The sequence below is a fragment of the Coptis chinensis genome, chromosome 8 (genome assembly GCF_015680905.1).
Source record: "Coptis chinensis isolate HL-2020 chromosome 8, ASM1568090v1, whole genome shotgun sequence".
In the NCBI taxonomy this organism is placed as follows: Eukaryota; Viridiplantae; Streptophyta; class Magnoliopsida; order Ranunculales; family Ranunculaceae; genus Coptis; species Coptis chinensis.
The window spans coordinates 67414541-67441359 of record NC_141463.1 but is presented as its reverse complement, the minus strand read 5'-3'; positions in this window follow the sequence as shown (position 1 = coordinate 67441359).

The window sequence follows — 26819 nt, the reverse complement described above, 5'->3', positions numbered from 1 at the left end:
TTAACTAGACTTAATCCTACTAACAAAGACTCGTCATGATCCAAATTGAATGCTTAGCATATCAAAATAGTAATTCTAATCCCTAATTATACATGGCATTTCTACCAATTTATAACTAGCATGTGAGCGATTAAACCCATTCTCATGGTGAATTAATCATTTCTAGAGTGGAATAATTATCACGACGATTTCTAAGTTAACAAAGATCAAGCCTTATTCAAGCCTTTTTCAACCCTCTAATGGAGGTTTAGCCTTGATTCATACCACTATCATTTCCCATTGATTTAAAACTAAACATCATACCAAAATTCTACTTGGCTAATTTAACTAACAATACTTCAATCTAATTTAACAACTCAGAAATGATACTCAACAAGAATTAAAATTATATCTATAAATTGAAATGACAAAAATCGAAATTAACAAACTAGCTATTTTATTTATCAATACTAATGAAGAACAATGATTCTAAGAGTTTAATCTAAAACAAGAATTGAATTTAAACTAAATTTAATTTAATTAATGAAAACTAGATCTAGAATTATCTATTGTTTTAGGTCTAACTAGCTACCATTAACAAAGAGCTAAGCTTTGGTTTTTATATGTTCAGATCCAAAAATCGAGCATGGGCTCGGATCCATGTTTTGGGCCAGAGAATCAGGCCCAAAACCCAATTCTTTCAGTCCAAAATGGCCTCTTCACCTGTAGTTGGCTTCAACAGACTTTCCGTCCACTTCTGCTCCTCTGATTGGGTCAAGTCTTAGACCATTGGAAATATCTTTCCGAGCCGGTCGTTTTGACATAAGGTAGGCCCAATTCCGAGGTCTGAGTCCAAAGATATGGCCTTCGGAAGTTCTGCTGACTTTGAGTGCTGTTTCTGCCCACGTCGACTTTTCAGCTTTTGACCGGGCTTTAGAAAGGCTTTGCCTTCTTGAATCTTGGCCTTTAATCACAGAACTCCTTAGCAACCGACCTTTGCTCCTTTATCTCGCTAAAGTGGCACATTTATGCACATAATGGACTTTGAAGCCTGAAATGCATAAAAACACGTAATCAGTATTAACTCTTAATTATTACTCACATAATTGGTCTAAAAGTATGACTGTTACAGGGTTAAAACTACAGTTTTGAGCTCTTATCAAACCACCCCCAAACAGCATTTTGCTTGTCCTCAAGCAAAGATGAGAAATTAGAATAAGTGACCAAAAATGGAGTTCTATCTACTCTCGTTTCGCTGAGTGGGATTGCATTGACCATATGCAACAAGGCCTTAAACCACTAGGAATTCCCTAGTGGACGAGTTATAGCCTCGTGAGAGTTTTCCAGGGAAGGTACTCACAAACTTCATCTATACTACAACGACTAAGAAATAAAACTATTGTTTCCTCATTCATGTCTCAACTATCTATACATCTCACTAGCAAATGAATAAGAATAACCAAGTTAAAAACCTAAGTTAACATATGCATAATAATCAATCATCTATGATACAAATATATATACTATGAGTAATACTATGAAATGCCTAGCAGGTTCGTTTATGAAAACTCGGAATAGCATCCTTAAGTAGGTCCTCACATAAATGTCAAGACGAAAACCACTCCGATTTTTCCGCTCAAGTTTATTTACTCCAAAGCAGCAATGGGCACACTTTACCTTACAATCTCAATGACAACAAGGAAGCCGAGTCGATCAAACACATCTCATCACTTAATATCACACTAACCTATTCCTAATTGAGCTAGAGGTCTTTATTAGGTGTTGCGGGGATTAGGAGATGGTTTAAGAAGGAAGGAAATGGATATTCAAAAGGACAAGTCTGAGATAATAGAGTCTTCATATTATGTAACTTAGAGAAAACATTGTTATTTTCTTTTGCTTCTATACTTTGTTCCCATCCTTAGCCATATTTTTTTTTCTTTCCTTTGGCTTTTGACTCCCTTTTATTCTATTTTTGGAGTTTTTATTTATTTCTAATTTTTTTTTCCTTTTCCTTGGATGGAAACTTCTTTTCTTTTTATGAAGCAACTAACTAATTTTTGTTTTCACAGGTTTTTCTCTTCTTCTTTCTTCACTCATTCTATTCTTAGACTTATTCTAGATTGGGTAAGTTGAATTTTTTTATTTTGTTTTGTTTTTGTAACGGGGTAAAGGAATTGTGGTTTATGGAAGGCTAAAGAAAGGCTCAGAGGGGCGACTAGCGGAAAATAATTTATAGGTTTGAATTTCTTGCTATATCGATCCAAAGAGGGCCTAAATTCTCGCTTAGGTTATGGCATAGTGATCAAGCAAGTGGACGTGTGATTTCTCTATCCGGATTTTACTTATCCCTTGTGTCATTTCTCAAATGTTTCGCTCATATAAGGCTTTAGGCTATATTCTCACAGGATTTGTAAAATAAGTACTTTAGCCTAGATTTCAGAAACTTACTGCTAACAATCATAGATACTCATGTAATATATTTATAGATAGATGCAAAGATTATTACCTACATATTAACCTAAGTTTCTAACAATTATTCTGATGCAAAAGCTACGTGAGACTTCTAGATTGTTAAGAGCATAGAGAAAGAAAACAATACCAATATTCCTAAGTGTATAGCATAAACTTATTTATTTATATTTTTGAAATTTTTAACTTGAAAACAAATGCATGTTATACATATCTTTATCCTAACAGATGCCTTAATTACACGTGTTTCTATGCCCCTCCCAAACAAGAAGCATGCTTTGTACTCAAAGCATTTAAATAAAGAGGGTAGAAAAATACCATGGAAACGCGTGAAATTCTGGAATATCTGCAAAACAAGGTTAGAACATACTAATATAGGAAATAAAAATACTGACGCAACTCTATAAGAGTTCCACCCATTATTGGGTTAACAGAATTAAATTGCTTGGGACATAAGCAGACAATAACAAAACTAAAAACTTACCTTATCTCCCGCTTAAGCATCATCCTCCTCAGCAAAGAGATGAGGTTCCTTCAAGATCCCTGCGCCAGCCATTATAACTTGCCAAGCTTGCCGCCATTTATCATCTACTAATGCTAACCTATTAAGTGTTATTATGTCTGGTGGGATGTACGGGGCGACCAATTGAGGCTGCACCTGCCATCCCGGTCAAGTCATAATTTGCAATGAGTGAACCACCCAATTGGTGGGTCTCATGACTTCAACCCTTTTCCAATCTATGAATTGGGCACAGAATACAGGTAAACAACTACGCATGATGCGGCTTACCAAAACAGGCATAAGAAGATACTTACGCCTCATGCTTTGGGCTCTCTTAAGACTAGCGACTAAAACTTGGGGAATGTCATATCGGCGACGTCCCTCAGCTAAAGCGAGGAAAATGTCACCAAAGATCTTTTTTTGCGTAAATGAACTCGCCATTCCCCTAAAATATTCATCAGGATGAATAACATGGTGGTGCCTACGTTTAGGGACAGGCTACCAAGGGCAATGCTATATCGCCCATCCATTACTCAAAATACCCTCCCCATAATACTCATGGAAATATGTATAATCATAAAGGTATGCATTATCGGTCATATATGCCCATGTGTGAACAGGATCAGGTATTGGTAATCCTGAAACTAAAGCGACCACATTTTTATTGAATTCTAGTGTCGTGTCATCGACTACGACGGAGAATTCTTGTTCTCCATCCTGATTACAATAGAATCTAACGTGGTCGAGAAATAAGTAGTAAGTCGTCTTTGAATATGAATCGTCATCACTTACCCGTGGAGATGGCCATCCTAATCTAAGTAGATCCTATGTCGGAACCAATGTCCATAGGTCTCGGTTCCCAACACGTCTTCGAAAGACTGTTTAGGTATGACTATAGGAGATGTCATCTCAACTACTCTTTTCAACAGCTCCAAAATCCTCGAATGCCTCCGAAAAATTAGAAATTTTCGTGTGTAATGCGGAAGGCGGTGGCTGGCGCTTCCACTTGGCTGGTCGCTGGTCAGTGTTTTTGAGTTACAAGTGTTTAGCCGAAGTCGCTAACTAACCGCACGGGTCGCACTCTAAGTAAAATTTCTGGAAGTGTCTAGGGCGCAGGTGCGCTTTACTGAGGCGTAGGTGCGCTCGTAAGTGCTGAAGCAGAAGTTTAAGAGGAAAAAGAAGGAAAAGCTTGGAGTGAAAGGTGAGGGATGATGGTGGGGTGTAGTGTGGTTTGTGAGTGTAGAATGAAGGGAGTTTAAATAGGTTCTGAGCTTCCAAAATGAATCGGCAAGTTGCCAAATTGTTTTAAGGCAATTTCCAGAAATAGAAAAATTTCAAACCCGAAAACGGAAACAAACCATATTCTTGATTTTCTAACAACCCTGGTATCTTTTATACTGGAATTAGATAGTAACTTCTAAACTCTCCTAGGTTTCATGCTACCACCACACATATTCATAGAAATGCCGATATCGGCCAAATTCTCAACCTTTACTCCAAGACAACCTTACAGAAGATTATCATATAACGAATTATGCTCGGTATAAATATTACCACCCCCAAACAATTCGGGAAGGTGGGATTAATGATAAAACACGCATAATTTCGAAAATAACCATTTATATTAAAAATTTAAATCCAAACAACATAAAACAAACACATTAAAATTTAAATTTAACAACTGAATTAAAATCCAACTAATAAAACAATCAAAACAATGAAATAACAAATAACACAAACCGGCCGGTGCACACCTAGCCATGTGATGAAGATGGACCCCGAGATGGAGATTGGTCCTGGATGAAGAATGGCTTGAGCCATCTCGTCCTTCGGCGACGACGCCATGCCTCTCAGACTCCGGCTAAAACAGAATCCTCCACGGGTGGCATGCGTCGTAGCATCTCTATTCGAACAAGCGATGTGCTTCCATCTCACCCGAAAGAGATCGCATACCGGGCTTAGTGATGCCGGGTGGATAGTCTCCAAGTTAGACAAGATATCGCCCCGACCCCTTTTCGAGCATTTCAAGTCTCGTCAAGGTTCGCTTTGCTTATTTCGAACTACAATCTGCCTATCTCGGATATCTTCACAAATACCATAAACGCTAACATAAGCCGTTTGCAACACTTGCATCGTTCTAAATTAGAACTACAACTATCTAATGCATCGTCATCCGTGTCATATCCTCCTTTTCATCCTCCGACTCAACCACATTTCCTTCGGACAACGGCCAAGTCTCTTGGATGCAATCCATATAGATACTTGCATTAGAATGCAATTTGATCTTAATAGGAGCAGATTTTGTGACAGCTCTAAATGAGAGCATGATCTTAGTGATCAATACGGGAAGAGGCGCCATGCTCTTTCCCACTCCTCTAATCACATTAAAAATTAAATCGAGGATGCAGAAATTATACTTATTTGTTTGCAAAATCCAGAGAACGTGCATACATTGCAGACAGATATCGCTGACTTTGTCTTTCCCGAGGACGTTCCTACCAATCCACTGAGCTATAGGCAGTTGATTGGTTCTCAGGGTTGACTGGTGAACGCAATGAGAACTCGTATTGTATTCACCCTCCACGACAATATCTTTCATCAAAGCAGGAACTCCAGTATACTGGGATTCCTGAATGGTTGTTTCTAGGTTGCTTTCAGGCGTAATTCCTAACAACTCAGCCAACAACTGCCTCGTTATTTCCTCCTCGCTCTCGCTACCTTAATGAAAATCCTATCCCTCCAATTCTCGCTTCTTATAAAACTGTTCGACCAAATCGTAGTGATAGAACTCCTCAGTCGAGTACCACAGTCCATTCCAATTTCTCCTAACCATCTCCGCGTCGTAAAATGGAGCGAAGCAGTCGGCCGCAAACGTGTGCTCCAGCACAATTCTTCGTCGTAGCGCCATTGAAGTTTTTGAAACAACCAATGGTTTTGTAGATGGTAAAGGAGGCGAGTTTGATGTAAAACAACTAAAAACACGGTGGTGGCAATGGCGGGTACGGTGGCAGCTTGAAGCTTGAATTGGTGGCTGTTTTCGGATTTTTAAAATTGTTGGGGTTGGTGGTAGTAATGGTTTGGAGAAGATTTCAGTTTGGTTTAACTGCTTGGCGTGGGTGTAGTTAGGTTTTCTTTCCTTCCTTTTTTTTTTTTTTTTTAGGTTGAAAACTTTGTTAATGGCGGTGGTGGGTTAGAACACGATACTGTTCGTGAAAACAAAGGGGGCAAGGTCTTGGCTTTTGCAGGCGCTTGAAGTTTGGGCCCAAGCCCAATTTGAATTCCGAACTTTTTTGATATTTCGCGCAATTTCAAATTCAATTTGCCGCTTCGTTACTGGTCCGATTTTGGCGAATGAGTTATGAAAATGATCAGTAGAGAATTTCCAATGCAATGATTCATAAAACACTCAATTCGAACCATGGGTGACATATAAGAAGGTGGAAAAACGCCTCAAAGTGCGTGTGTGACGTAAGTTATGCGAACGAAGGAAATCTAAGTTTTAGATAACGTCAACCTAATTGAACTACAACTAATGGGCCTAAGCAACACAAATGGAAAGTTCGAGCAATCCGGATGGAAAGACCGACTGCCCACCCCCAAACAAATTTCTAAACACAAAATTTGTTTTAATGTGGGTCGTTTAAAGTCAGATTCCCAAGACTTGTTGGATTGCTATTTCTACGATTTAGAAATTTTTTTTTAGTTTATTATAATAAAGACGAAAAACAATAAATACATAATTCACCCCATAGAGGAACATGACTCAAAAACCGAGAAAACATGCAAAAGTGGAAAACGTGAATTATGTTAACCGTGGACTTAGGATCCGGTACTTACAGCCACACACTCCATAGGGAAGGCCCGGTTACCTGAATGGTGCACTTACCACTATATGGAAGTGAAAGGAAGTACACCAAATGACAAAGGTCAATCCTCATAGACAGGGTCCTGTAAAAGGACTTCCTCTACATCAGGGGATAGAAGTTCGTGAAAATGTTTTAACCGTTGACCATTAACTTGAAAGGTACTGTTGTCCTTGGGATTTACCAAGGTAATTGCCCCGTAAGGGGTGACTTCAGTAACCAAAAAAGGACCAGACCAACGGGTTTTTAGTTTTCCTGGGAAAATATGTAGACGGGAGTTGTAAAGCAAAACCTTTTGACCAACCACAAACTCTTTGCGCAAGATTTGCTTATCATGAGCACGTTTCATGTTAGCTTTATAATCCTTCGCGAGATCGTAAGAATCGCTACGGATTTCTTCAGGCTCATTCAATTGCAACTTGCGTTTGACACCCGCCTCATCAATATTGAAGTTAAGGCTTTTTATGGCCCACAGAGCACGGTGCTCTAATTCAACGGGCAAATGACATGGTTTCCCAAATACAAGTCTAAAGGGAGACATACCTATAGGAGTTTTGAAAGCCATCCTATACGCCCATAAGGCATCCGATAGACGCTTCGACCAGTCTTTCCTATTAGGGTTTACAGTTGTTTCTAAAATCTTTTTGATTTTCCTATTAGAAACTTCTACTTGTCCGCTAGTTTGTGGATGATAAGGAGTTGCTACTTTGTGTGTAACTCCATACTTTTTCACTAGGGATGCAACAACTCATTGTAAAATGTGTTCCACCATCACTAATGATGGCTTTAGGAATGCCAAACCGGCGTAAAAATATACTCCTTAATAAAAATACAACTGCCTTATGGTCATTGCTACGGCAAGCCATGGCCTCTATCCATTTAGAGACGAGTCCACCACGGCAACTAGAATATAAATGAAACCGTGGGAAACAGGGAAGGGACCCATGAAATCAATGCCCCAAACGCCAAAAATTTCTACTATCAAGATTGGATTTAATGGCATCATATTACGCCAGGATTCGCCCCAAGTTGTTGGCAAATCTATACACGCCTTGCAATGCACTTGGGCATCCTTAAAAAGGGTAGGCCAATAAAATCCACATTAAAGAACTTTAGCGGCTGTTTTCATTCCACTAAAATGGCCACTACACTCTTTGTCATGGCAGAACGATAGAACTTCATTATATTCCCACTGGGGAATGCAACGACGAATAATCTGATCCGCACGATACTTAAAAAGGTAGGGCTCATCCCAAAGAAGTATAATAACTTAACTCGCCAAGAACTTCTTACGCTCATTTCTTGACCAATTATAAGGCTTAACATCCGCCGCTAAATAATTTACAATGTCAGCATACCATGGTGCTGAAAAAATAGCATACAGATGCTCATCAGGAAAGGAGTCCGGTATGGACTCAAAATCACTATTATCGTCGTTTGTAAGTCTAGATAAGTGGTCGGCAACTACGCTTTCGACCCTCTTTTTGTCCTTTTATTTCTAATGTGAACTCTTGCGGAGAAGAATCCATCGGATTAATCTCTGCTAGCATCCTTCTTTGCAAGAAGGTACTTAAGAAATCGCATGGTCCGTGTAAACTAAAGTTTTAGAACCAACCAAATAAAGGCTAAAACTTATCTAAAGCATAAATGACAGCTAAGAATTCTTTTTCAAGAGTTGAATAATTCCGTTGAGCATCGTTTAAGGTTTTACTAGCATAATAAATAACAAAGTGGACTTATTATCTAGTTTATGTCCCAAGACAAAGACCAACCGCATAATCACTAGCATCACACATGAGTTCGAAAGGTTTAGACCAATCGAGAGGTCAGATAATTGGTGCAGAGGTTAGCATGCTTTTAAAGTTTCAAAAGCCTGCTTACGTTAAAATTAAAATCAAAGATTGCATCTTTTAAAAGCAGATTAGTTAAAGGCCTATCTATTTTCGAAAATCTTTAATAAATCGCCTATAAAACCTCGCATGGCCTAGAAAGGTTCTAATATCACCTGACAACCGGGTTTAGGTAGAGTCACTATCTTATCTAGTTTGGCCTTCTACTTCGATGCCATCGCTAGATACAATGTGACCTAGTACTATGCCCTTTTCACCATGAAATAACACTTTTCCCAGTTTAAAGCAAGGCTTTTTCTTCACACCATGTCAAAACCTTAGACAAAGTTAGACAAGCGATCGGAAGGAGTCTCCATAGATAGAAAAATCATCCATGAAAACTTCCATAAAACGCTTCTACCATGTCACTAAATATATGAAACATACACACCGGAAGGTACCGTGAGCATTACAAAGGCCAAAAGGCATTCGCTTATAGGCATACGCTCCAAAGGGACATATGAAGATAGTCTTTTCTTGGTTATCAATATCAATAATAATCTGAAAATAGCCCGAGAGTAGCCTTCCGTAAAAACAATAAAAAGCATGACCAGCTAGGGCGCTCGAAAGCATCCGATCTATAAAAGGTAACGGAAAGTGATCCTTTCGTGTCATAGCATTTAAACGCCCTGTAATCAATACAGATTCTCCATTTCATAGGACTTTATGTGACAACATAGTCACCATTTTCGCTACGCATCCATGGTAACTCCCCGATTTCTTAGGAACTACATGAATAGGGCTTACCCATTCGCTATCGAGAGATTGGGTATATGGTACCGCGATTGATTGAGTAATCCTAAGACTTCTTCCCTAACCACCTCTTTCATGGCGGGTTCGACGACGCCGAGGTTCGCGAGAAGTCTTCGTTATCCTCCAAATGGATGCGATGAGTGCAAACATTAGGTCAATTCCTTAATGTCGGCTAGGGACCAACCAATCACAGACCGATGTTCCCTAATCACCCGGATTAAACGTGTCTCTTCACCCTTAGTTAACTGAGAAGATATAATTACCGGATGACTACCATCCGGATCAAGTTGAATATATTTTAACTCCGGGGGAAGAGGTTTAAGACCGGGGTGGAAGGAAAATCAATAGATGTTTCATCGGGTTCCCATTTTGCCTAATGAATACTTGCTTAGGTAGCAAGTCTTCATACTCGATATGGAGCAACCGAAGGGTCTACAATTGGTGTGGACTCAAGGATGGTGTTGACTTCCTCTAAGTAGGAGTTATTTACAAAATCTGAAGTTCCAAAAGAAAGGAATTTATACATATTGTTTTCGGGAAAAGTGTTGTTAAAATAATCTTGAGCTAAACTCTCAATCATGCTAACCTCCCCATATATAGACGATTCTGGTAACTGTTTCATCATTTTAAAAACATTTACTTCAATAGAAAGATGGCCAAAAGATAAGTACATCTTACCATCGCGGCAATTTATAAGCGCGTTTGCAGTTGCCAAGAAGGGGCGCCCTAAGATGATCGGTACAGAGTCGTTAGCGACTTCTGTATCGAGGATAACAAAATCAGCAGGATAGTGGAAATCCTGAACCTTAACAAGCACGTTTTCCACTACACCCTTAGAATACTTAATTGACCTGTCCGCTAACTGCAACGTTATTCTTGTAGGTTATACATTTCCTGTAGACCTATTTGTTTATACAAATAATACGGGAGTAAGTTAACACTTCCCCCGTGTCTAATAAAAGCGGTCGTCGTGTGGGAATCTCCTAAGGTGCATTTTACAAAGAGGGGCTACGGTGGTCCTTATACCTAACAATTCCATTATTTTCGGATAAAGTTGAACCGCTCGCTTAGAAAAGCCGCCTTTAGGTATGTTGGTCTTACGCCTAGTAGTGCACAACTCTTTAAGAAACTTAGCGTGGTTAGGTAACTTTTAATAGCTTCGAAAAAGGAAGGTTTATCGTTAGATTCTTGAAAACGCGTTCCTAATCTCCTCAAAGTTTGTATCCCCGGTTAGCATGGCTAATTTTTGAGGAACGGTGGTTTCACTCTATATTTTAGTGTATGGCTCGACTTGATGTGTAACCTTGGCTTTCTGTTTCTTAGTTTGTTGTTTAACCGGGTACCTCTACAAAGGGTAGGCTTTTCAGTTTCTATTTCGGTATCTAGTTCGATATCCGGTGTGGGAGTCTCGATGGGGTAACTATAGGCATAGTTACTTTGTTATCAACCACTCTTCCAGAACAGAGAGTGGTGATGGCATTTAGGTCACCTACGATTGTAGTTTCTGTACTAGTATTACCGTTTACCACAAAGGCTGTGTTTGCTTGTCCTGGAAACACGCCTTTTGGTTGGGCTTTCTCTTGGGCTAACTGTTGTATGCCCTGATTTATGGATTGTAAGATCTGTTGGTTTGATTGAGTCATTGATTGGAAAAGTTGTTGGGTAACCTGTATAAAGGCGTCGATACGAACCGGTTGTGTAGGTGTAGTACTCACAGGTGGTGCGACTAGAACTATCTCACGTTGATTATTTATGGGTGGGTTGTGATAGTTACTATTGTTAACCGGAACGATACCTCTATTGGTATTATAACTATTATAATTACCCTGACCTTGTGCTAGACCTTGTCGTGGTTGCGCTTGGTTATTATAATTATTATAATTCCCCGGACCTTGTCCTTGTCTAGGTGGAGCTTGGTTATAATTGTTTGCTTGCCTAACATTTTGGTTATTAAACCCTGGAGGTGTAACTTGTTGATTGTTTCGCCAACTAAAGTTGGGATGTTGTCTCCATGGGGCATTAGGAATAGGATAGCTATTAATGGAGCAAACATTATCTTGCTCTAATTGTTGTTGTTCATAGGCGAGAGGACAATAGGAGTCATGGTGCTCAGGACTCAAACAGAAATTACATGGGTTGGAATTGACATTCATGACGGGATAGGCTTTTGTTGAACGTAAATAGCCTCTACCTTTTAGTTAGAGATTCGATTAAATTTTTAAGTTCTAGATCGGGTTTCATCTCAAACATACCGGCGGCCTTAACTGTTGAAGAAGAACTAGCAGAGCGGGGGGATATCATCACTACCCCCCCAATTATTATTGCGTTTAGTTTGATCTTCTAAAATTTGTAAGCCTCCGAGGCTCCTTTTTACTTAGGAAACTACCCCCATTCATTATGTCAAGGATTTCTTTATGGTGGTGTAGAAGTCCTTTGAAAAAGGCACGAACTAACGGTCTTTTTGCTAGGTTATGGTGTGGACACTCTATAAGCGGATCGGTGAAACGATTCCAAGCCTCGAAAAATGATTCATGAGGATTACAATGAAAAAATGAATCTTGGAAAGCATCTCATTCGTCTTTAGGGGTGGGTAAAAATATTCCATAAACAGCTGAACAAGTTTAGCCCACGAGTCCATAGAGTTAGGCACTTGGGTAGTTAACCAAGACGCTGCCTTATCGGCTAAGGTGAAGGGAAATACCCTCAGTTTAATTTGTTCCACACCAACCGTAGGATGATGGAATGTTGTAAGGACTTGTTCAATCCTACACATGTGTTGATAAGGTTTTTCATGGTCTAAACCATGGAAAACGGGTAACAAATTAAATATGTTTGGGGGAATTCGAAAATCCCCCACTGGGTCTGCTAGAACGATGCAAGATTTAGGGCTATCGCTCAAGGCTTTGTAAAAGTCGGAGAGAGGAGTATCTTTCTTCAGCCATTATGTCAGTTGTGGTGGGTGGGATAATAGCTAGAGGTGTAGTGATTGGTATACTCGATAGACTTGTTTGTTGACGTTGACTGTTAATTACGTTCGGTATTTTTCTCCGACCAGACCTTAATCTCATGCAAGTCTAAGTCTAAACACGACAACCCTCCAAACAATCTTGATATATTAGTATAAACCTCTAACTAGAGATGCGAGGTATGGAAGAAAGGAATACCTGATTGCGTCCTTGCTTCACTTATGAATAGCGTCTTGTTTACGCGTGTTCAGTGTATATAACAAGTTAGAACACTGAAAAACTTAAAAACTCGGGTTCAAAACAAACCCGTGGAAATCCGCAAATTTCACTAAGGCGCTGGTGCGCCACTTTGCCAAGCGCCTCTGTAACTTAACTTGAAGTTACAGTTTTTAGGGTGGGTCGCGCTCACTTTGGGAGCAGGTCACGCTCAAGGTTCCAGGCGTTTGGGTGCAGGTGTGCTCCATTTGGGCGCAGGTCGCGCTCAGTGTAGTTTTTCGCGGAACTTTTCAATGCTGAAACGGACAACCACAGTATGAATCAAACAAGGGTGGGTGGGTTTAATGGGACTTGAAAATGACTAATTATACTATGAAAACAATACTATGAGGTAACTAAGATGGCAGCGGCGCCATTTGATAAAATGATAAAAATGATAGTTTACGTACGAAATGAACGATGAAACTCAAAACGCAAGTAAACTAAAACTTATTACGAGTCTATATTTATCAAGTTTTCTACTCTCAATTCTATCGAAATAGAGTGGAGTAACAAATTCATTCCACTCCTAGTTCTCTAGCATGGAATGATTTCATAGTTAACTAATCGGTCTTAAGTCTAATGAGAGGTTTACGAGGGGAATTCTATACTATGAGGTGAATTAAATTAACAAGTTACGAATAACGAAAAGAGAGAATGCTAAGGGATAAAGAATTAAAGGGAATTGAATCCACCTTAACTCGACTTAATCCTACTAACAAAGACTCGTCGTGATCCAAATTGAATGCTTAGCATATCAAAATAGTAATTCTAATCCCTAATTATACATGGCATTTCTACCAATTTATAACTAGCATGTGAGCGATTAAACCCATTCTCATGGTGAATTAATCGTTTCTAGAGTGGAATAATTATCACGACGATTTCTAAGTTAACAAAGATCAAGCGTCATCAAGGCTTCTTCAACCCCTATAATGGAGGTTTAGCCTTGATTCATACCGCTATCATTTCACATTGATTTAAAACTAATCATCATACCAAAATTCTACTTGGCTAATTTAACTAACAATACTTCAATCTAATTTAGCAACTCAGAAATGATACTCAATAAGAATTAAAATTAGATCTATAAATTGAAATGACAAAAATCGAAATTAACAAACTAGCTATTTTATTTATCAATACTAATGAAGAACAATGATTCTAAGAGTTTAATCTAAAACAAGAATTGAATTTAAACTAAACTTAATTTAATTAATGAAAACTAGATCTAGAATTATCTATTGTTTTAGGTCTAACTAGCTACCATTAACAAAGAGCTAAGCTTTGGTTTTTATATGTTCAGATCCAAAAAGCGTGCATGGGCTTGGATCCATGTTTTGGGCCAGAGAATCAGGCCCAAAACCCAATTCTTTCAGTCCAAAAAGGCCTTTTCAACTGTAGTTGGCTTCAACAGACTTTCCGTCCACTTCTGCTCCTCTGATTGGGTCAAGGCTTAGACCATTGGAAATATCTTTCCGAGCCGGTCGTTTTGACATAAGGTAGGCCCAATTCCAAGGTCTGAGTCCAAAGATACGGCCTTCGAAAGTTTTGCTGATTTTGAGTGCTGTTTCTGCCCGCGTTGACTTTTCAGCTTTTGACCGGGCTTTAGAAAGGCTTTGTCTTCTTGAATCTTGGCCTTTAATCACAGAACTCCTTAGCAACCAACTTTTGCTCATTTATCTCGCTAAAGTGGCACATTTATGCACATAGTGGACTTTGAAGCCTGAAATGCATAAAAACACGTAATCAGTATTAACTCTTAATTATTACTCACATAATTGGTCTAAAAGTATGACTGTTACAGGGTTAAAACTATAGTTTTGGGCTCTTATCAGTTAACTATATAAACATCTACACCATTTACATGCCTGACTTCAAACTCATTGTCACCATTGTAATGACAAGTCCAATACCTACTATCTACTTTGGCAATCTCTATCCTCTCTCTAATCTTTGGTGCAAACATGTCAGTCCACCCATTTACAATATCTTTTCTCTGTTGCATTCTCCTCATCACATACAACCTTATATCTTCCAGCATGTAGATAATTGGTTTCCCCCCTTGTACCAATTATGCAATTTTTGAATGTCTCACACATATTGTTCTCCACTGCTTCACATGTTAAATTGTTCAGAAAATAAGCTCTACACCATTGCTTTGGATTTTATTGTTTCATTAGATAGTCATATGCATCATCAGAGAGAGCTTTGATATGATCCATGACATTCTCAAATTCTTCAGGAGTCCCACTTTTACAAGCTTGCCAAAACAAAGACTTGAACATTTGACATGTATGCCTCTTTCTGAAGTTGGCATAAACATGTCTAACACAACACCTGTGCTCAACCAAGGGAAATGTTTGTGATATAGCATGCACAAGACCTTTTTGTTGATCTGATAAAATTGTCATACCAATCCCATTTGATATCCCAATATTTGCAACAAACAACTCTAGAAACCACAACCAAGACTGACTATTCTCTCCTTCCACCACAGCCCATGTAATAGAATACATCTGATTATTCCCATCCCTACCAATAGCTGTAAGTAACTGACCCCTAACATGCCCCTTTAGAAAGAAACCATCAATCCCAAACACAAGATTACAACCTTGTTTCCACCCCCCTAATCAAACTCTCAAAGCCTATGTACATCCTTTGGAAATAAGCTGGAGGCTGGCCTTCAACAGGTTGGCCAGTGAAGTTTAATCCTCACTGTACTTTGTCATAATGTCTTACTTTGTCATAGTGTTCAATCAAAGCTTTATCTATCTCCCCAGTTGCAAACCTCTTAGCCCTAAGGCATTGTGATTGAGACACATCAACACCATAAGTCTTTCTTACATCTAACACAAAATCAGCTAACTTCTATTTTGGAGTTTCGATTAGTTTATCTTTGTACCTCCTAGATAGCCACTTAGCATTCCCAAGCTTGATCTTGAAATCTCTTACACATGTATGTTGTTTTATGTTTGTCTTAACTTGAACAGTTTCCACACCTTGCATGTAGCTTGCATACAATTTCCAAACACAGTTCTCAGCTATTGTCACCAAATTCGGTGTTTTTTTTGAAAAAAAGCGCGTTTAAAACCCAAGATATTGGCAAGGCGTCTGGTTCCAGTTTAAAACCCAGGGTTTTTCTTTTTAAAAAAAATGCATTTTAAACTTAAAAAATGTTTAAAACCCGAGATTTTGAAAATCTCCCGTTTAAAACTTTTTTTTTATTTTTTTTATTTTTTTTAGTCTAAAAGAAAATACTAGAAAAGAAAGGGGTTTTGGAGTTTACCTTTTTGAAGAGTGGGCGTTAGATATGATTGACTTATTGAGACAGTTCTATTTTGCTTTGGACTATTAATAATTAATTGAAAATTTTAAAGTTGTTAACTTGTTTGTAGTACTTGATTATGCCATTATGGTTGGTAATTAGTAGTATCTTATTTTGAGCCGTGTTTTGGTACTAAATCTAAAACTTCTAGTATTTAGATGAGTAATGATAATTTGATACTTTCATGTATTTGAATTTTCTTTCATTTGTATTATTATTATTTTTATTTTATGTGTCAATTCTTTTTTCCACTCTTATAAAAAATCAAACTCCTAATCTATTATATTCTTTATCATCGGTTTTTACCGTTTCTTTTATGTATTATACGTTTTAAACCTGTTTTATCGTTTTAAACCCGTTTTTTATGCCCCACGTTTTTTTATGCTTGTTTTTTTTTCCGTTTTTTTCCCGAGACGTTCCGTTTAAAACACGAACTAAGCTTTTTTCAAGTACACCGTTTTAAAGTCGTACTGTACTAGGTGACAATGTTCTCAGTACACCTAGCCTCTATGAATCTAGCTTCATTGTTTTTAAACCATATTGGATGACCATTACAAACTGCATAGTTTCTAATACATTCTTTCAACTTTTCAATACTTGCAAACTTCATCCCAAGCTCAGGTTTTTGTAGTTTTGCATTAGTTTAAGGATTAAAGAGAGGGAATCTTTCTTTCTTTCTTATAATATCTGCTTCCACATCAAATTTTTTTTTTCAGAACTATTATAGTTATCATCACCAATCTCATTATCTACCAGTGCTTCACCATTAACATTATTATCTTCTGCTTCATCATTGACATTGTAAGGGGGATTTCCCATCATTGAATAGATGACACGTGTATGGGAAATAACCTAAGACTATAGATGTCCATAATGAGACGAGGACTAACGGATCAGTTTTGTGAATAAGTGATCTCGTGCTTAGCACGAGTGTTTAGTGGACATGTGCTAGGCACGTGGCTGACCGCCTCTAAGTATAACAGTTCTCCAAGTTGTTAGGAACTAATATAGACAGTTCCTGAACAAAAACAAACTGAAGATGGCGATCTCTGATGATAGGGAAGGAATCGTAATGACATATCTTAGGAGTTACCATTTAGATATAATCTTTCCATACATGATGGGACATTATGATCAACAAGGAAACTTATCTCTCATAAGATATAGTCTAGATTCAGACTTCCATAAGGAGAGGAATCCTAATAGCAAGGCAGAGTCCAAAGATGGAAGGGAACTGATAAGCACCCAAAACTGTAATATTAAACCCCGAGAGACATAGTGTTTTGGTCAATTATGTGTTTAATAATCATGTAATAATTATATTTTTGTAATTTTGTAGGGTTCCGCAGTTAATGTTAATAAAATGATAAAATATGCATCCAAGTACGGGAATACTGGAATATTTGATGTCTTCCTACTCAGCTCCAGTGAAGCCCAACAAAGGCTGACTAGAGCCAAAGTTTCCAAAGGAACAAAACCAGTGCAGAATGGGTCTACATATAAAGAAGCAGCAAACTTCCGAAGCTCACATCTTTCAAACCTGGACGCCGACTTCGGCTAGTGAATTGCTAGAGCAACCAGGGTGACAAACTCTATGCAAAGACATAAAGTTGTAAAAATGCCAAAATCGGTGCCACCACTAGACACACCACGTGGACCTACTCTGCAGGCCCAAAAGGCATGACGAGTCAGCATAAGCAGGTGGCAAGTGATGGTCACAATTTTGTGCCACCTTGCAAAAGGAGAAGACACGTACCAATTCAAAGTTTCAATTGAATTGGCTGAAGACAAAACATTAATTGCAAAGGAATACAAATGAGGAAAAGACAAAAAACAAATTAAACCAGGTAAAGACAAAACTTTGTATTTCAAAGTTTTGAAGGATTTAAATTCGTAAAAGGATGAAATAGATTAATTCATTCATGAGAGACCATCTTATATATATGTGAGGGGGGTCTTTCATATTGCTCCTTCAGCATTTTATGCTTTAGCTTATGCTCATTAGTTAGTTAGCTTAATTTATCGTCTGTAGTTTCATTCCAACAATTTTCATTCCGTCATTTTCTCTTCCAACAGCTTCAATATTGTAAGTTATTTCTTCTTAATAAAAATCATTTCTTTTCAAGTATTAATTCTCTGCATTTACTTATTTATTATATACATCAAGTTTAATTATTCATTCAATGACCATGAGCTAATCCCCCCCAGGGGGAGGGTTATACTGCTCACTTTAATATTCTAGAATCACTACTTAGGAATTAGGTGTAGATTTTACATCAGGTCCCAAAATGATTAAGAGTGTACAAATTTGGAGTGCTGATGCTCCAGAGCAGTCTCCCGAGAGACCCAAAATGTCTCGTGCACGACTCTCTGGTGTCAGACAGCTCTCCAATTTATCCAGCTAATGTAGAATCGAACCAGGAGCTGAAATGATATTCCAAAGATGAAATATTAGTTCAACTCCTTATGCTAGTACGGTACGACTCAGAGATATGGGCATTTCGCTAAAGATCGATACTCAACGTCGTCTCGGGTTTGTCTATGAACTCGGGACGAATTAGAGATGTAGTGATGTGGTAATATAAACTGTTGAAAAATGATTCTTGCATGAGTATGATTAACCTTCTCCCTGTTTCTCTATCTTTGTTTATTTACGTCGAAATCACCGTTATTTATTTACATTATTTGCATTACCGTTAAATTACTTAAACCAACTAAATAACCTAAAATCCTACTCACCAAAAGTTGTAATTCCAATTGTGAACCTTGCCGAGCCCTAAGGTTTGGACGATCCTTTACTCGACCTATCCTACCGAACCCACGTGAGTAAGGTAACTTGACTAAACGGACGACCATACGGACTTTGGTCTTCGGACTTCATACTGTGGACCTCGGACTTCTAAGTATAAAACCAAACAAAATGTGAAATTACCGTTTATCAACTGGCGCCACTGCACGCCAAAGGACTTTGGACAATTAACGTAATAACTGGAATACATCACGTAAAAACCCCCTCCCCTACCCCATCATCTTTTTTATTTCCATTTCTTTTGTGATACTAACGTGTTACGTACCTGTTTGCCCCAACTTTTTCTACTAACAGATATCAGTGAACCAGATCTTGTTTATTTTTATTAGCATAGTCTAAGTATTCCGTAGGAACTTGAAGTACTGAACTGATAAAAGAGTCTCGGGCGAGACTAAATTAGTAGCGCACGAGACTAACCTGGAGTATCGACACTCCGGTTTTCAGGTACAAGCCACTTTCTTTCTCAGTACTATTTTGGACTCTTTAGTCCTATTTATCCACCATCCAGTAAGTTCACGAGCTCGGGAGTTAATTCGATCATTGTACGAGGAATCGCGGGACGCCAGGTTTCGAATTCTTAAACTCCTCAAACTTTGTCAAGGATATTATTTGGTTGTTTGCTATAACCTGTTTTACCTCGCATATTTGTGTGTTGGCAGGAGAACTCTTTGCATGTAAATATGGTTCGTCATTACATATTCACGTTAATACGATTAATATGATTCGAATATATTTGGATGTATGCGTAATTTCAAACCACCTGCTTAAAATATTTTTGTATGTATGTTACATCAATTCACGTAAGCGGTATTCATTTGCATGAGTTCGTTCTCGACATTCCCCTAGCTCGTATCTAGTTGCACTTATTGGTAGCTATAGATTATTGCATGCATAGGGCATAATTCTATTCACGTATAAGTAATATAGATTTGCATGTGTACACTTCCTGTGTAAAATTAGCTTGTGTTAATTGTATGTTTAGTTTTCTATTTTAGCATCTATCGTTTTTAATTGCATGTTTCGTAATCACATCTCCATAATACATTAATTACATAAAAAAAAATTAATAATAATTAAATTAAATTAAAAATAAAAAAAATGAAAAAAAAATAAATCATAATCATTAAAATTTCATCATAATCATCTTAATAATACCCCGCATAATACACCATCATAAATCATCTTCCTATTCCATCAGTGTCTAGGAAACTTGAAAGATTGAGGTTGCCTAATTAAGGAACGTCCTAGCACAGACAAGCTCCCTCAATTCTCTCAGGTGACCTGCCTGTTGGAATATTCACACGTTATCCTAGCTTACCTACTCAAGTTAGCAACAGCTCAGGAAGACGTGCTTCATCTCCCTTCTTCCTTAATTCTCAATCATCCAGTCATAATTCGTTCCTTATGAGCCTTGAATTAAAATTTTTGTTTGTATGAGACTACGGTCTGGTAAACATAAGGAATTAGAACTTACATATCGTCATCGGAAATACAATAAATAACTACTTAAGTTATCTCCTAGACATAGTTTTTCCTCTGTAAACCAACCTCGTGAAGTATCACCATTGCCATTATCTCCCTTAATTATGGCCCAGGAAAATCCCACAGTCGAGAAACCCCTTTCGGACTTCTATACTGCCTTACAGGAAGGACTTGCTTCCTGCATTAAACTCAATCAAATTATAGGAGATTTTCGCATTCCGCCGAACATTTTCGGTTTGTTACCTATTTATCATGGTCTAGAGTATGAAAAACGGTATAATCACCTTCGTCGGATGCAGCAAGTAGTCACCACTTTCCACCATCCGACCGTTACTAACGAACAAGTTTTGCTTAGGTTGTTTCCCTTCACCTTAGCTGATAAAGCTTCAACTTGGCTCGCAGGCGAAGCGCCGCAATCCCTTGACAAATGGGCCAAGCTCGTACATGCATTCATGATAAAATTCTATACTCAGAAGAAAACTACAGAGATGCTTCGAAGATTCAATTCTTTTCGCCAAAGATCCCTGTGAATCCTTTTTGAAGTATAGAGAAGATTTACGAATCTGCTTCTCGAATGTCCCCATCATCAACTTGACACTGCTGTCTTAGTCCGTTCATTCTTTAATGGTCTCTTTGACCATCAAAAGGAAACATTAGATATCATGAACGGCGGTTGTTTCATGGATAAAGGCGCTACTGAGGCATACACTTTTCTTGAGAAACAGGCTGCACGAAGCAACCATTGGGGTAACACTGATTCTTCCAGATCTTCTAAAAACACTCCTAACAAAGTTACGTCTATGTTCGAGGTCAAACCCGATCCGGAATTAAAAACTCTAATCGAGTCCCTAAACAAAAAAGTTGATGCTCTTACGGTTCAAGTAAATGATCAAAAACCCAAACAAGTCATGGCTACTAATGCTTCCCCATGTCTTCTTTGCTTAAGTCCTGAGCACACCGATTCTTATTGTCCTTTTGCATACGAGTTCCCTCCCCAACCATTTGAAGAGGCTTGTGTTTTCAACATTCCTAATGCACCTTGGCGACAACATCCGAATTTAGCTTGGGGTGCACCTGCCCAATAACAAGCTCCTCCGGGTGTCAACAACACTCCTGTACAACCACCCGCGAACTACAATTCCTACCGTCAAGGAAATCCTCCGCAATTCTAGCAAGGGCAAAGTCATTTTCCAAACAACACGAATATAGGGTACCAAAACAACCACAACCTTTTTCCCGCTAATCAAGGATATTGCTACCAAAATCAACCCATAAACAATAACCGTGAACTTGTTCCTGCTGCTCCACTAGTACAATCAACTGTCGATAAAATAGTTGAAACGTTTTCGACAAACATGAATCAACAGAATGAAATATTAGCATTTATCTAACAGTCTCTTCAGCTGTTAGCACAAGATAAAAGTCAAAAGGGCGTGTTTCCTGGCCAAGCAATTCCAAACCCTAAGCCCACAAACACTGTCTTTGAACTCAACAATGCATCAGGATCTAATAATCCAGCCAGGGTGAGTTAAATGTCATTACCACTCTTCATTCTGGCCGAACCATTGACAATCACATACATATGCCAGATGTCGAATTGACGGAAGCCGCAGCTGATGTCCTTCCAACTCCTACCTCGCAACCTATAGCGGACGAAGTTGTTCCTTCCAAATCTACATCCACATCCCTTAGGGAAAGACGTCATTGATCCATATGCGAGATTATGCCCAAAAGCTCCGTTCCTTGCCCGTTTGGCAAAGAACAAACCTAACGAACATTTCTATGAAATCCGTGAAACCTTCAAAAATTTGACCATATACTTACCTTTTCTAGATGTGCTTAAGCATTTGCCCAAGCATGCCAAGTTTTTAAAGGACATGTGCACCAACAAACGACGTACGAATGTTCCTCAACAAGCGTTCCTCACTGAGCAGTTTCCCTCAATTACTAGTACCAATAGTGTGGTTAAATACAAAGACCTAGGTCGACCAACTGTACCATGCACGTTGGGAGACAAGTATACCGCTACCACACTTTTAGACCTAGGTGCCAGTGTTAACCTACTTTCCTACTACTTATTTAAGCAATTAGGTCTTCATGAATTAATACCTACCAATATGACTCTGCAACTCGCAGATCGCTCCATCAAGTACCCGAAGGGTATAGTAGAAAACATCATAGTCAAGATCCAAGACTTTTACTAACCAGTTGATTTTGTCATTCTAGATACCGAAGTAGCTTGTGACTCCATTCCTATTATTTAAGGACATCCATTTCTTGCAACTGCTAACACTCTCATTAATTGTCGGGATAGTTCAATGACATTGTCTTTCGGGAACCTTTCTGTCGAAGTCAACATGTTCAAATTAATGAAACAGTTTCCCGATCCTATAATGGAGGGTGAGATTAGCTTGGTCGATAGTCTGGCACATGAATATTTCGAAAACTCTTTTCCCCCAGACGAGGTACACCAATTTCTTTCTTTTGATAATCCTGAGTTTGATGATGACTTGTACATTAAGGATGTCCACGCATTATTAGAGTCAGTACCACTATTTGATCCTACTGCTGCGTTGCTAACTAATTCAAAAGAACCAGACTCGATCTTTTCCATTGAAGAGATGGAAGCTCATGAATCATTGATCCCCAATCCTCCAACTCCAGATTTAAAACCTCTACCCTCTGATTTGAAGTATGTGCATCTCAATCCCGATGGTAGTCACCCTATAATAATTTCTTCTCACTTGACTACCGACGAAGAAGCACGTTTGATTTGTGTCATTCGTGAACACCGCTCCACTATCGGTTGGTCCTTAGATGATATCAAGGGAATAGACCCTAGTGTATGCACACATCGCATACATCTCGATGACGGCACAAAAACATCGTGAGAACCGCAACACAGCCTTAATCCCGCCATGAAAGAAGTGGTGAGGGAGGAAGTTTTACGTTTACTTGATACGGGTATCATATACCCTATCTCTGATAGTGACTGGGTTAGTCATGTCCACATTATTCCCAAAAAGTCCGACATCCAAGTTGTATAAAATGAAAATGGTGAATGCATCTCCACTCGCATTCCATTAAAATGGAGAATTTGCATTGACTATCGCAAACTTAATACCAGAACACAGAAAGATCACTTCCCTCTCCCATTCATTGACCAGATGCTAGAACGTTTAGCCGGTCATGCTTACTACTATTTTCTTAATGGCTATTCCGGCTACTTCAAAATTGTCATCGATCCTGCCGATCAAGAAAAGACAACTTTCACATGTCCCTTTGGAACCTTTGCATACAAACGAATGCATTTTGGTCTTTGCAATGCCCCTGGTACTTTCCAACGCTGCATGCTTCATATTTTTAGTAATATGGTGGAACGTTATATGGAAGTCTTCATGGACGACTTTCCATTTATGAAAATTCCTTTGACGGATTGCCTATCCAACCTTTCTAAAGTGTTAACGCATTGCAAAAAGGAAAATCTATTACTTAATTGGGAGAAGTGTCATTTCATGGTTACCAAAGGACTTGTTCTAGGTCATATTGTTTCGAAAGACGGGATTGAGGTTGATAAAGCTAAAATTGTTAAAATTGCTTCGCTACCTTTCTCATAAATAGTTCGTCATATCCTTTCCTTTTTAGGCCATGCTGGGTTTTACAGGCGATTCATTCAGGATTTTCTAAAGTTGCTCGACCCTTAACCAATCTCCTGCTTAAGGATGCGGTTATGGACTTCAATTTCAATTGCAAACAAGCGTTTGAAACTCTAAAAACCGCTCTGACTACCGCTCCTATCATTCAACCCCGTGATTGGTCTCAACCATTCAAACTGTTGTGTGACGCTAGCGACTTTGCTATTGGCGCCATACTAGGCCAACGACATGATGACAAACCCATTGTCATTTACTATGCTAGTAAAACTCTTAATGATGCTCAACGTAATTACACAATAACTGAGAAAGAGTTCCTAGCTGTTATCTATGCTTTGGATAAGTTTTGCCCTTACCTAGTTGGATCATCCACTATTGTATATACTGACCATGCTACACTACAGCGATTGTTCTGCTGGATCCTTCTCTTGTAAGAATTCACCCTGGAAATCAAAGACAAGAAAGGAACCAAAAATATCGTGGCTGACCATTTATCAAGGCTGGTTGGTGACATTAATAGTGATTCTAAAGCCATCTGTGATTCTTTCCTAGACAAATATTTGTACTCCATTTTCTCCTATCCATGGTATGCGGATATCGTTAACTACCTAGTTACTGAGGAAGTTCCTTCCTCTTGGTCACGTCCCGATCATAAAAAGTTCTTATCCACTGTAACATATTATTTCTGGGATGACCCCTACCTCTTTAAGTATTGTTCCGACCAACTCATTCGGTGATGCATTCCCGAGTGGGAGCATACCGACGTAATTCCTTTTACCATGAACAATCTTGCGGAGGTCATTTCAGTGGAAAGAAAACTGCAACCAAGGTGTTACAATATGGTTTTTACTAGCCTACCCTTTTTCGCGATGCACACGAACATTGCATAGCCTGCATTCGTTGTCAGCACCTAGGTCAAATTACAAAACGCAATATGATGCCCCTAAATCCTATCTTGATTGTGGAAATTTTTGATGGGGGCATTGATTTTATGGGACCCTTCCCTACTTCTCAAGGTTTTCTCTACATTCTAGTCGTTGTAGACTATATGTCTAAATGGATTAAGGCACTCACATGTCGCTCAAATGACCATAAGACTGTCGTGAAATTTGTAAAAGAAAACATTTTCTCTCGTTTTGGTGTCCCCAAAGCTATCATCAGTGATGGTGGTACACACTTTTATAATAAAAATTTTGGTTTTTTAATGAAGAAATATGGAGTTACTTACAAAGTTGCTACTCCATATCACCCACAAACGAGTGGCCAAGTGGAATTCTCCAACAGAGAGATAAAGTCCATTCTAGAGAAAACTGTCAATCCATCAAGAAAAGACTGGTCTCTCCGCCTATCGGATGCCTTGTGGGCATACCGAACAACATTTAAGACACCTATAGGGATGTCTCCTTACCACATTGTTTTTGGAAAACCTTGTCATCTGCTAGTTGAACTTGAGCATCGTGCCCTATGGGCCATCAAAAGCCTCAATTACAATATCAACGCAGCAGGCGAGAAGCAAAAAATGTAATTAAATAAGCTTGAGGAGATTCGGAGTGAAGCTTATGATCTATCAAAATCCAACAAAGCTAATATGAAATAAGTTCACGACAAACACATTTTGCGTAAAGATTTCAAAATTGGCCAAAAAGTTTTACTGTACAACTCTAGATTACACATTTTTCTTGGTAAATTGAATACACGATGGTCTGGTCCTTTCATTGTGTCAGCTGTAACACATTATGTGGCAATCTCTTTGCTTAATCCACAAGATAACAACGAATTTCAAGTAAATGGACAACACCTCAAACATTACCACGAGTTATGCTCCCTAACTGTTGAACAGACTCTTCTTTCGAATCCGGTCTACATAGACTAGATGTTTTGTTTGGCGTACTCAATCTTATTTCTATAGAGGGTACACCATTTTGGTAGTCGGCTCATCTTCTAGTTTATGATCTCAAAAGTTCTTTGAAGTGTGTGGTTGCAAGCGCCGGAACCGTAGTCCACAAAAACTCTATTTACGAACTTAGTATAAATGTCTTCTGCAACACAAGCAAACAAGCCTACTAGTAAACGATGGGTACCCAAAATTTCCCTTCCTTCCTTTTCTTCCCTTTTCTACTCTTTGCCTCGCGAACTTCAGCTAATCAATTGGTATAAGTCTCACCCATCACGTATAGGTAATGGTCGTAGTACTTTTGCTCGTAAACGATGTGCGCGAAGGAACGGGTGGTGTATGCATTGTCAAACACCTTTCTATCCAGGTCTTGACTTCCGATCCGATACTAGCCGGTATAAGGTATACTTTTATCTAACACCAGCTGCACAAGATAAACTTCGTCGTCGTGCCGTTGCTCCTATGGGTTAGGAATCATCTTGAAGATCTGACGTTAAAAGACTAGCAAACGTCTTGAGAATCTGACGTTAAAAGACTCATTTTGTCTTGAGGATCTGACGTTAAAAGACTCACCAAGTATATACGTATATATTGTTGCCTTTTAAAAATTCCCCTTGCATTAAGTTGTGCACATAGAGATTCGTGTTCAATTTTAGATGTTACATACTTGGAACACGTACGGGCAATAGATTCCACCAGACCAACCCCTATAATTGGTTACTTCGAGTTCCCTTTGGGGCAGTTTGAGGATAGTCGTATGTAATAAGGGCAATATTATTAGACCGTAGCGCGCACGGTCCAGGATGGTACCGTCCTGCCCCTAACCCCATAATACATAAAGGTAAAGTTACAGTCTGGCTGGATTGGGTTCGCTCCAGAGCCGACATGACAATTGCCTATGAATTTAGATGATGACTCTTTTGGACATCTAGTGTTGTTCATATTAATCTCCCTTGTATATAAATAAAATACCC